At 31.8% G+C, this 14,035-nt stretch overlaps 1 protein-coding gene across 8 annotated transcripts in view; it reads right to left on the reverse strand.

The window, feature by feature from the left end:
* Positions 1–11,237, reverse strand: part of LOC100647103 — a 76,316-nt gene extending 65,079 nt beyond the window's left edge. For 4 of the 8 annotated variants that reach the window (XR_007225023.1, XR_007225022.1, XR_007225021.1 and 1 more), the window contains exon 1: positions 10,883–11,234. The gene's annotated coding sequence lies outside the window, so the exon portion shown is untranslated. Of the gene's footprint in view, positions 1–10,882 lie in introns of all 8 variants that reach the window. The other 4 variants (XM_012311303.3, XM_048408283.1, XM_048408285.1 and 1 more) reach the window with 3 other exon arrangements.
* Between the last annotated feature and the right edge of the window lie 2,798 nt (positions 11,238–14,035).

The following is a 14,035-nucleotide window of genomic DNA, read 5'->3' on the forward strand; positions in this document are numbered from 1 at the left end:
TTAAACTTCCGAAATTATTTTTTTCTATAACAATGAGTTAAACGTAGATTTGCAAACTGATTATATTCTATAAAATAATTTAACTTTTCAGAAAATTGAGATAACAACAGATCACGTTTGTTTCAATTCCGCTTCGTTGTCTGGTTGGGATCTACAACACAAGTTTCGATCCTAGAGCGTATTCTCGCAATGCAAATTATCGAACTTCCAATTCGGAGCAACTACGTAAAATTTCCAAGTGGCGAACTCTGTGCGTTGGAAGTTCTTCGTTAATGTAGTTCCACGGTCGATGACAATTTATAGTCCCCTGTTATTGTTAATTTCATTGCATCCTGCACCCACATTGTTCAACTCTTCAGGGAGCGTTATTATGAAAGTTCAGGTTACTGGTTTCGAGACATTTAACGATGTACATTACTTTAATAACTGTAATCGCCATTACGAAATATGTACATAATTATCGATAGAAACAATTTTACTAATAAATTACTTGACCTATATTGATCAAGTGACCTAATAAAGGAGTATCGTCTCTATCGAGTAGCTTTTTTTACTTACGAAGCGTTCCTCTATAGAGTTTCATTAGGCAATAAGTTTGTAAGGATGTGCTGTAAATTATATAATCAATGACTTTCGGAAATTCTAAAATTTCCGAAAAATTTTAAAGATATTTCTATGCTAGTCGTACTACTATTAATAATAGATAATTAAGTTCGTGAATAAATTACTTGCTAATTTATTGATTTCGTAGAGATTTTCGTCCAACAATTTTTTTTTTTACAATTCTTCTCGTCCGTCAATTTTAAATCGAGTAATGAATTTCGAAATGGCTTGATTGGATAATACGTAGTTTTCGCGAAGCTGACAATTTCAAAAAGTTCTCAGTGTGGGATTTTTTAAACAAAAAGCTTACTCCATAGTTGGATACCTTGAGAATATTTTTAATTGGAGAGTCGGCGGTTTTGTATATATAAATTATTCAAATAGTTTTAAAGTTCCTCGTAACAAATTTTTAAATATGAACGTTGAAAGCGGTTTTCTATTTTATTTTTTAAACTTTCCAAACGTCAATTTTTGTTACATTTTTCCTATTGCAATTTTTTAATGGATTTTTAATGGATTGAAAATTTAATATTTAATGGACGTTCAGATATTATATTCGTAAACGTTTTTTTTATACCTTCACCTTTTTTTATTCTCATATATCACGTGTATTTGTTTTAAAATAATAAACTTGAATTTTACATATTAATTTACGTAAATTTCGTTAATTTTAGAGATAAAGAACATTACAAAAATGTTCTAACTAATAATTTCTTGTAATTCCAATAATTTTAATAATGATTGTAACCTTTATATGCACAAAAAAATGTTTTAGGACAATAGAGTGCATAGCTGCAATTAGAAACATTTTATTCTCTTCACAAAAATTCTAGCAATTACTCGTGCTTTGTAATACATCTGAATTACTTGTATATTTTATTTCATCCCTTGTCTCGTTTCCTCCGTGCAAAATCCTGTTGTTATTTATAGCGAGAAATAGAAACCAAGCAAAAAATTATACAATTTTTATCAACTGACCGCTGTATCATTCTATCTAACAATAAACTGCAATAAACTATAGTCGTGTCGTATACACACAGCGGCATTGAAAACATACACAGTCGAATATTTTAGTCAATTTACAGCGATCTAATATACTAAATCCACGACATATAAAATTATATATGTGTATGATAGCTGCGGGTTTTTATGCACAAAATAAAAGAACTTTGCCAAAATAGATTGGATATTAGTCAAGGACAGAGTTTGACACATTTTTCAAAAATAGGTATTGCGCCGATGTAACATTCAGACTATAAGAGTTAATTTGAAAAATCAATAAAATTCATATACAGTGGTTATAAAAAGTATTTGCGCCACAAAATAAAAGAACTTTGCCAAATTGGATTGGATATTAGTTAGACACATTTTTCAAAAATAAGCGTTGCGGTAATGCAACAATGAGACTATAAGAGTTAATTTGAAAGATCAATAAAATTTTTATACAGTGGCTACAAAAAGTATCTGCACAGATTTTTCTTATTTTCCGATGAGGAATTTTTTTATCAAATTGAATATTTCGTTTGCATAGTATAAAATTTCTGTAGGTACATGAATAATGAAAATACTATTAAAAAGGTATTAAATGTAGCTAATATATTCGTATCTAATTAACTAGTATCTAAATGCTGTAATTAATATAACACAATTGTAACCAACGTACGTACGACTGTTACCACAAATCTACCAAAGCGTCCTAATATTTTGAACGCTAACGAATATGGAATATTCATCGTAATATTGGTCATAGCTGTGTAACGTTTAATGGTTCGCGTAAATATTCCGATCACGGATGTCCGATTACGTCATTGTTCGATATCCACATAGATTTATAGGAATAGTGACGTCAGCTTTCGTATCGTGACCCGAATGTAATACGCGTGGAAATCGCTCAAATTTTCTGAGAAATTTTTTTTTTTAAGAATTCCATCAGGATATCTATGCTAAATCATATTGGTACAACACTGTTACAGAAACTATAACAAGTTGCGTGAAACAAAAGAAAAACAAATCTCTCATATTTCGAATAACCTCTTTGTGTTTCAAATGTGAATCGTCTTTTGGTTGGGAAAAAGAATAATACGGCTGAAACAAAATCAATTTATGATCATTTAACACGTTAAAATGGCAGTTCGAAGGAAATTTAACCAATTTGTTGTTTGTCATTTAGAGCGAAATAAAAGGTTGTTAACATTATAGGATTCACCTGTGTTATTCGTTAAATTTATTGAGTATTGTATCGAAATTCTATTTCTACAATATCGGAAAGTTGAATTTTGTCAGATACGAAGAGGATGGAATTAAGGATACAATATTTGAATGAATATTTTACATCAAAAATTTTCCAAATAAAAACACACTGAAGAGAAAATTTAAAAAACAACTCTCGAAACAATACTCGATAGTATCATATTAATATTAATATTAATATTTCACACATATCCCTCACACAAATATATGAAATATAAATATCCCTCAAAAGGTTACAAGTGTTACCCTTAGCCAGCATTTATAAATGCTTATCGTATAATTAAAAAATCATTTACTTATGGTATCTTGTTTATACAACAAAATTCGATTCCTTACTAAATATTTCATATCTGGCCATTTGCAAGCCATCGGAAACAATAAAGAATTTTTCAAAGAGCGATATAAAAGTGATACGATTCGGGAGAGACAGTAAGCTCGCGATTTACTAAAATTTAATATTCCTCTCCGGTAAAAAAAAGCAATCAAATGAAGCTTTTATTAATACCGACAGACACGAGAGTGCACCTCGAATCGTGTGTCTCGAGTAGAACTGGTGCATCGTGTTACAGGAAACACGCGAGAGCGAACAGAATGGCAGTGTAAACGATTTGTACGCTTGTAACAGGCGCGTATCGGAAACGACGATGCTCAACACCCCGACGAAAGCACCCCGTATTCCAGGATGTTATCCGATCAATATAAATTGCCGACTGGAAATGTCGCGACACATTACGTAAAGTTCAGCGATTCACGGCCGGGGCCTCCACGTGCGGATCAACCTCTCTCTCTCCTCGTTTAAACAAAGACCGCCAAATTGGTGATGATATTTCGCGAAATAAACGAGAATTAAAGCGATGCGACGAGAATTAAAGGGCGACGGACGAAACGGGGAAAGTGGTTGGTTTTGCGCGAACGGGTGAAACACCACACGCGAGAACTCCAAAAGAGTTAACGTCGGCTCTATAAATAAAGCGAACTAAATTTAGGACGCTCGTTTTTTCGCTCGCAACCGCTTTGTTTTTTTTTCTTCTTTTTTTTTTCTCCCCAGGAAAAACGTTTGTTACGCTCGATCTCTATGGAAGATGGGTAGAGAAACAGAGAAGATGGAGGATCGATGGGACAGAAATAGAATTTTTGTGTATCTTCGCGGCACGAAATGCGACTTTGAATATTTTTGAGAAAATTTTGTAAACACGTATGTGAGTTTAAGTGTTGCGTATCGAGCTTATTCGAAGCTCCAGCGAGAGATAGAAGTATTTCTGCAGTTAGTTCGTTGTTGAATTAAAAGATTTCCTATATTATTATAGGTATTCAAGTATATGTAATTGTATATTATATGCAGATATTTTCGAGTAGAAACGTATACAAAAACAGAAATTAGTTTGCAAATATCTTATAACATCGAAAGAATATCTTAAAGAGTCTTTGGAAAAAGCTGGGAACTATGAAACCTATAGCAGAACACAATTAGTCACTTCTTCCACTTTTACAGGAGAGTACTTTTTAAAATTCAATATTTCATATAAAATTCATTGTCAATTAATTTCATGTCATCAAAATTGTCCACTGCTGGTAGGACTAAATATGTATGTATTTTCTCATTCTCTCCATAATTTTAAGGATATTGGTCCTGTCTTAATATTGAAATATTGTTTCAAAACTTCATAGACTATGCCTTTGTACTTAACAGGTTCTTTTGATTTTCTCTTTAGTCATAAAATAACGTTAAAATAAAAAATCAACGAAATGTCATACTTTTTTCTGTGATCTTCACGTAGAATCAAAGTTTGCAAAAAATTTACTTATCCATATCCAATAGATCGCACATAAATTGTTTGTCGAAACAGGAAGTACACTGAATATTAATTAAAACACGGAAATTAATCGATAGTATGCAGCAATGTTTTTGTTTCGACAAAATGTTACTATTTTTTGTAAAAAAAGCTGATAAAACGAGAAACTTTTTGAATCAAAGAGAATATTTCATTTTGCTTTCCGAAATATTTAAAATTTTAAATGTTGCCATTAAAAATCTGTTAAAATACTTGTAGAAATGTTTAATGTCAAAACGTTATCATATAATTCAATTAACATTTGTTTCTCTACATTTATTATTATAACTATGTAGAAAAAGATAATAAAGAAAGACAAGTATAAATGTCTATGTATAACATACAATTACATATATTCGTTTGGTGAACATCGATGAAGATTGGATCTGATTTGCTGTCTCTAAATCAACGATCGTGGACTTCGATCGTATTAAATCCTGAGTCATTTGTTTGTTTGTAGCATGCACTCGGCGATAGCGGAAGGATACTAGTTAAATCTAATGATCGTCTTGTTCTATCGAACAGCCTCCACAACGGAAGTGATTCAATTCATTTGCGTTTCATTAATCAAACGAAAATGCATCGTGACGCAAGCGATAAAAATTCGTAGGCTTGCAGCTGAAAGATTCGATAATCTTGACATTCCCAAACATAAATTGCGTGACTCTTAATAAAGAAATGACATTTGACCATAGAAAAATAGTTGACGTATCCATTAATAAAATAAATAATAACAATAAAAAGAAGAAATGTGACAGAAAAATCTACTTGATAAGGCGATCGTTCTTATATAATTTCGAACGTATTTTATTGTATATACTTTTAGGCACCGTTAATGAAAAATTTTAGAACTGAAAATACGGGAGTTCATTTTTCGAAGATAATTTTTTAATCAAGCTTGAATGCTTCGCAAGCAAGAGATATTTCGATTGAAAAGTTCTCAATTTGGTTAATTGAAACTTTAAAATATTCAGGAAAGAGAGATGAAATATTCTCTTTGATTCGAAGAGTTTCTCGTTTTACCAGCCCTTGAAATCTATAGAAAGCTTCCGAATTTGATGAAACTAGTTTCTTTACGTTCGTAAACTTTCTGTCTAAGGATATTATACATCGAAATTATATAACAATGTAGTAGAATTTTTTATGTTTTAATTTAATTAATATTATATCAAAATATAATAAATAGATATTGAAGTAAACAAGTAAATAAATACAAATTTAATAAATGAATTACATAGTTTTTAAATCAGGAATTCATTGATTCGAATTTACGAATTTCTTCATTCAAAAAGTTAAACACTTCAAGGAAATAAAGCTTTCACTTTGAAACTTTGACCACGATTCAAAATATTCTAACTTCGAAAAATCCACAAAAACTCTGCATTGTAATTTAAAAATTTTGAGGAAATCCAAAGCATTCGAAACTAGCCGAACAATATACAATTGGGAAATTTTTCATTTCAAAATTTGATCATTTAGAAAATTTTGTTTCTATCTAAAAACCTACGAGAGATTTACATGTCAAAGAACAACCTAATTGAAAAACTTTCGTAATCAGAAATTGACCGAATAGAAATTTATCAATTTGAAAAGTTCTTCAACGTTATTTTAAATCTGCAATTTAAAAATATCTTCATTTTGCGCATAATAATTCGACTGGTTTTATAAGATTCATCCTAAGCTGAATAAAGATTTTTTGACGAAGAAATTCTCAATCTGCGAAATTTTTAATTCGTTCGATAGGAAACACAAAGAGCCATACAGGAAACTATCAAATTATAAAATTATTAGCCAATACATCGTTCTGTATACTTCAATCGTATAATATACAGGGTGACTAATAATTTCCTTTACTCGTGTTCAGTAAAGATGCGATAATATTCAGGAAAAATTCGTCGATAAACTTCTTGCAGTAAAACAAACGAATAACATTTCGTACAAATGCGACATTTCTCCCAGTTCACATGGACTTGTTTTTTATTCGTTAATCTCTGGGCGAAAGATACGACGATGCATCAGAATATGATATCAGAGCGTAATTGAGATGCACAATAAAAATCGCATCGGCACTTTCCTTCTTCGACAGATTCTGGGACAACGCGACCATTGTTCGCTATTGGCTATTAGAAAAATCCTCGATTCTGTTATCTGAATTTCTCAAGTTTAATTGTCGATCGAAGATAGGAATACAATTCACGAGGAAATAAAGCTTGAGGGAGAACATTTCCATAAAAAGGAATTAATAAGAAACTAGAAGTAATAAGAGAAATCTTTCGACATTACGTCTTAGTATTATTTATTATTCATAGTGTCTCGGTGTTTATGCTACGAACAAGGTGGAGTTGAAAATACAGAGTAAACTTTTTTCGTTTGTGACTTCGCTCTCGGGAGAAACGAATTTGAAAATTTGCTTGCTTCGTATTCAATCTCTTTCATATTTGGACGTAGTGCACTTTTTATAGAGAAAATAGAAAAATACTATCGATTAGTATATAGAAAAGTAGATAGTTTCGTTTACAAAGGCTACGAGTTTAAATTAGTAACTGGTCCTCCTCTTCCGGAAAAATATCAGCGTCATTCGACACCGCGTCACTTTGTCTAATTTTTCCTCGGTCTTCTAACGTTTCAAAAACATGACGTAAAATGAGAGTGATTACGTTGAATATATTGTAAGTAGGTGTACATGTATGTGTATTGTTTAAAAATTTAGATTATTTCTGATATTCGCAATCTATGATAGGAATGCAGATCAAAGCTAATTTAATTTTCTACATTTGTCTATTCTATCGTTCGTATTCGTATATCTATCATTCTTCGTTTTATCAGACAAACATAATATTCATTGAATAAAACTAAAAAAAAAAAAAAATAATAATTCGCCGAAATATAACGGAAAAAAATTATATGGTTTATTTAGAAAAGGTAATATTAAATTCACTGCGAAGAAAGAAAGTATTTTTAAAGATGATTATTAACTACTTAACCCATTTGACGTAGTTCAATTTTACTTAATTAGATAGATAACTCTATTTTCCTGCTTTTCGTCCTTGGAAAGAGGGTCGTACCTACGAAATCAATATACGTATATATACAACATACATCGATATAATACTTTAAAGACAGTTTCAATACTTAGCATACTTTTAATTATAGTTATTTAGTTTAATCATGGGATAGGATAATTTTAATTACTTTGATTTTATCAGATTATCGTAAACGTGATAAGAAAACGATGTAGAACATTCTATATTTTATCGATCTAGATATAGAGTGTTCTAAACAGAAAATCGAAAGTTTCAAGCTCAGTAAGAAATATAGTCAACTATATTAAAATTTTAATAGAATGTGTAATTTTTCAAGATATTTTTGCAAATTTTTCTTTATCCTTTTAACTGTTTTGATACTATATTATAGTGTCTTAATGCTGTATTGTAAATATTCAAAGTAGCCATTTTTCAGAGGACGTGAATGAGAAGCCCGTTTAAATTTAGTATGCGTTCATTACATAATCTAATGGTAGCATAACAAGGCTATCAAACGTTACTTGACCTTTTTATTACATCTTTATTATAAAAGAATTTGCTACGTAGATAACGCACAACGACGAGGGAAAAAAGAGCGCGGAAACAGTTGAGCAAAAATTGACAGAATTGATACTGTCGTAAGCGATTAGCATTCTTCCCGATAACCGTTGATACCATGCTTCCATGAAAAGAGGAATATCGAGAATCAGGAAAAGGAAATTCAAACCCAATACAGAATCTCGGATTAGAAACGACAAAAGTCCAGAAGATAAATTGAAAACTACGAAATGAATTGTGTAGAAAAAAACATGAAGGAATTATATCGATACATGATATAAACATAGAAAACGACGAAATATGCAAAATGTTAAAATATTACAATCTAAAATTTTTAACGCTCATAGTAAACATCAAATTGATAAAGATAATTTTCTATCATTTTATAGGAATATAAACTACTTAATATACAATTTAACCTACTTGCGCATAATAAAATTATGATGTTTAAAATGATTAAAATAAATAAAACGAATATAAAGAAAGTGTTCGAAAAGAACAAAATTGAAATAAGTAGAATATTTACATATACGGATATGTATCGCCTAAATTAAAGAAAGACACATTGAAAATCTGAACTTTTTAGATTCTCAAATTTTTTACTATGCAATGATCGTTTCTTTTACGTATATTTTACGCGTTATTTCATAGCTTCATCCTTGATTTAAGCAGGTTGAACAAAATTAGCAAAGATATCTCACTCAAAAAATAGTAAAAATAATTTTCTAGTTATTGTAATCCGTATCTCTCCATGTAACTTTTATTTGATTTGTTGCTCCCGCGTTTCTATCGTTTTAGTTCAATATCTTAGTTATAACTATAACTTTACTTTTTATTCGAAAAATTTCCTAAAGTGGAATGCATGTCGTTCGCCAAGAAATAATCTGATACCCGTGACTTTAATAGTGTGCCATCGTTCTCCATTTTCATACTCTCTTTTTAGCTCGATGCAAGGATAACCAAATAATCACATTCCATGCACCGTGTACATCGGTTACGCGCGTTCACCGGCGTGTAATCAAAAGGTACAAAGGAGCTGGTGTTGCTGTTTGTTTGGTGTCCCCTCAAAAACGCGGTAGCACACAGGATACGCAACACGATTTTCAACGATATGTCCACGCGTTCCTTTGATCACGGAACAACCTGTTCGTGGATGGAAATCCACAAAGAGGAAAATATACGCGGTGTCCCCGAACGGAAGGGTCATTGAAGGATCATCGAGGATCGATCGACGAACGAAAATTGAATAATTCTCATCGACGAATAAAGATCCACCGGAATGATTGTTATTCGAGATCGATCGTTGTCGTCTACGATAAAAATATTCAAAAATTCGCTTATCTTTAGCAAGATTGTATTTTAATCGAGTTGCTGCGTATGAAATGTTATTTATCCGAATTTCAAATTTGAGAAGCGACGATAGATATCGCCTATCGGATTTTAATTACCGTGTGCTTTCAACAAGCTGAATGGAAATCTAACAAGGATCCATAGCACATTTTGGTCACAGTCGAATTAACAGTAGAGTTCTAGTATAGCAGTCGATCATTTTACTACATGCAGGTTGCAGATATTTCGTGAGCAAGCAGTGTAACGTTGAACACAAGAAATACACTGGATGTTTGAAAGTTATGAAACAGTGTAACTTAAAAATCCCAAAATCTGCTAAATGTTCTTGTTCGAGTTTTTAATCTTGTTGTCAGCTGTTTCGTTTCATTAAGTTCAGAATAAGAAACAGAAAGAGTGAGTGAAATAGAAACGAAGATAGGTCGGCTGACTTGTTATCGTATATATGACTTTTTCTAATTATCTATAAATAATTATCATTCACCTTTTTTAAACCTTCCATAGTCCTGGCTATGTAACGCTCTATCGAAAAGAAACTCATTTTCTATGGAAGTTTAATAAAGTTCCCGAGATGAAGAAGAACTCCGAACCAGAATGGACTCTCGACTCGAATGGCATTTTTCCAGTTTTCTGAATGGAGCAACGGTCACGGTGTTATCACTTCTAAGCTAGTTACACGCGGCTTATTAATAACAAAGTTGGTCGCATGTTAATTCTATTCGAGTTCGATTTTCACGTAACACGCTAAATGAGGTTACAAGTTTCTAAATCAAAATCATAGGCGTGTTTTCGGAAAATAATTCTTTTCGGGGAGCCTTTTACATGTACTCGACGCATACTTCAAAATATAAAAGGTTTTTCTTTATTACTTTCAAGTTAAACGATATGTTAGAAATATTTAAGGTAAGGTTTCTTGACGAATACGCTGCGGATATTTAGAAAAATTTGAATATGCAAAAACGAAGAAGCCATAAAGGAAATGACAAAATTTCTCGAAATGGTATTATGGATACGACATTTCAGTTGTTATGAGATCTATATATTAGGTTGTCCGAAAAGTATCTTTCTTCCGCAAACGTATTTTTTACAACAGTGTGTCTTTATACAAACGTGAAACCAAATCTGTGAAATGTCGCGGTGTTTATCTCAACAGAACAAAATGGATCGTACGTAATTCGACAAAATAATATAAAACAAAAAACGTTGTGCGTCTGTTATTTCCTTATAAAACGAAAGAAACTTTTCGGACAACCTAATAATATAATTTACCTTTATCTGTCAAGCCGCGCGGGATGGAGTGCAGATATCGTTACGAAAGATGGTGTTTTATCTTTTCACCATTCACATCGCTCACCGTTTCAATTTCTCCGTATTTCGATGCTTTGCTTTCTTATTTAATTCGTTTTCGATTTTCAATTCGTATTACATCATGTGGCAACCATTCTTGATTCGCAAATATGTTCCACCAGCGTTGATGCTAATTCAACAGGAGCTTCGTTGTAACAAACCCTCGGCAAACATACGAAACGCGCATTATCAAAACAATATTCTAGATACCGACGATACCAGAGAGCAACGTTAAGTGTAGAGAGCCCCATCCGATAGCCGGGATATGTTAATGACGCGTCGACCGACAAACTCATGCACGGATTGTGCGCAGTGACATTTTTGAATAGATTGAAATTGGGGTGACATCGCTCCAATTTGTCCTCTTACGCTTTACTAAATCTAATCATTTCAAACATTTTGATCATGTTAACAAATCATGTCAACTACAGTGGCAGCGATTTCGTGGTGCAGGTGAAACCAAGGAGATCCTGTGGCTCAAAATAAGAGAAAAATGAAGAATAATGAAATTACGTTGGAGATTTTATATTTTAGGAAATCGAGTTCGAAAACTTCAATTCCTTCAAATTGCACATATGACCAGGCACTTTGTGCATTTAAAGTTTATTTACTTTAAAGACGATCTTTTTAATCGACTAAAATTAAAAACTTTTCTTCACCATATTGTAGAGCTGGTAGTTGGAAAACATGGCGTTATCACGATGCGTTTGCTAGTTAAAGTCCGTGTTACTTTCCACAATGTCGTCGTTGTTACTATAAACCGATGATTAATTCGTTTACTGACAATTTTCCATTCAAATCTGTCTTGTATCGTTGTCTCGTCCAATTATCTGTCGACGTGTTTACGTATTGAAACTTCATGCATTCAATTCTCGACGAGTTTGCTACGAGTAATCTTGTTTTCCCATTAAAATGAACATAGACAAGTAGAGAATTTTCAGATATGAATTTTCGAAGAATTTGATATACGTGTTGAAATCTACTGTACGATGAATATACATTTATATCAAATTTATATTAAAATTCCACAGAAACATTATTTCATAAACGTCAAGATTAATAAAAATAAGTGGAAACTCTGGACGCGTAATTTCGATATTCAGGCTGATGATTATTAAAAATCTTGGGTCATCGGAAGATTAGATTCATTTTGGTCGCGTGTAGTACAAGGTATTTCTGAGTCACTCGCTTATATAACGTTTCAAACAAATTGTACATTCAATGTCGTACAGTATAGTAGAGATCTTTTTTGTACGACATGTACATACTTCGTAGATTTAATTATTAGAATATTACATGTATAGTGGCTCATAAAAGTGATAGAATACTCACGTTTGAACGTATTGTTTATATAAAACATTTTATAATTCCATTAACCTGAGAAAGCGATTATATTGATAAAATTTGTAAATGTTTATAGACGTTACGAGATACTGCAAACATGTATTTAGTAAGAAAACAATGTACATGGTGAATAGCCATTACGACTTTATAAATACATCTCTGCAAAAAAAAACACCGTACCTAATGTATTTCGATTTTTACTGAATTTTATTTAACCTGACATATTAAAAATCAACTCGTCTATGGAAATTAAAAATAAACTTGTTATCGCACAATTTTAGGAACAACAAAATTTAGATTATTCGTCACATTGAATAGGAAGAAAAAACAAAGATATCAAAAGAACCTTGGACTTTTTCTTTTATTACTTTATTCATGTATAATTCATATTATTTAGTCGATTTTCTCTTTCTTTTTTTTTTTTTTTTTTTTGGAAGAGAACCGAAACACTGCGACGTGGATGACATGGACGCCAAACGAGATAGAGGTACAGAACAATTTTCTAGCGAGTTTCACTGTTTCGAGCGTAATTGCATTGTACCGAGCTGGAGAAGCCGGAGAATCGTCGAAAGAACGACGTTAATCTTCAGCTAAAAAAGATCCGGTTAAAGGCGAACTTTTTGCATTAATTCAACTTTAATTAATTTACAAAAGGCTGCATTTAACATTATGTACCTTTTCACCAGGTTTTGTCTTTCCTTCCTTTTTCTTTCTTGTCTTCTTTTTTATCTTTTCCAAGAGAAAGACGTTCACTCGTCTCGATGTAATTTGAATGCATCGAGGAACGAGATAAAAATGTAAGTTTAACTTTCTCCGACTAAGAAAAATTTCGTTGAGCTTTCCGTGTAATTTGACTTTAATTAATTTATCAAAGCTGCTATTCAACTTTGGCTTTTTTCCTCTTTTTTCTCTCATTTTTTCGTCCTTTTTTTAAATGTCGGTTTGAAAAGAAATAATTACGTCTGCGTACAATTTCAAGGTAGCGGTAGGTGAAACGACGATGAATTTAGTCTCGTTTAGGTCTAAAAGCTCGCGTAAAATACACTTGGCGATACTGGCCGCGTCTCTACGAATTAATTTTCATTTCTTTTGATTCTAAGGATGCCCTTCACGTTCCTTTCAACGAAGCTGCGAGTTATCTTTCATGTATAGAGGAGTCAGAAATTTTATTACTTCATTTATTTTGTGACATGTCTCAGTGCGTGACGTCTCTCATCATCGCCAGATTTTATCGTAATAATACATAGGAATATTCTATCGTGTTGCGATGTAAATTAGTTGAAACGAATTGAATAATAGAGATAATGAGTGACTCTTCAAAATTTATAAAAGCTATTTTCCACAAATTCGAGGAATGTCTGATACCCTGTATTAAATCACAAGTTAATTTTTCTTGAGACTATTAATAGAATTATATTACAATATCGTATAAAAATATTCTATTTTGCTGCCGTATAAATTAATTAAAATATAGATCTATTATTCGCATACAATAATTTTCGTAGATTTAAAAAATATATCATAGCCCGTATTGATCAATGCAAATTGTATAATCTTGTACAAGAACATTCTATTCCATTATAACGTAAATTAAATTAAAATGTAAATAAAGATAAAAGCTGAATGTTCGTGTGCACGTTTTATCTGAAAGTAAATGTTTCAATGATTTTGGACGACCATTGGGAAAATCAATCTTATCGGAACACAAGTCAGTACTCATAGCAAACAAGA

This window comes from Bombus terrestris, chromosome 8 (assembly GCF_910591885.1).
Source record: "Bombus terrestris chromosome 8, iyBomTerr1.2, whole genome shotgun sequence".
In the NCBI taxonomy this organism is placed as follows: domain Eukaryota; kingdom Metazoa; phylum Arthropoda; class Insecta; order Hymenoptera; family Apidae; genus Bombus; species Bombus terrestris.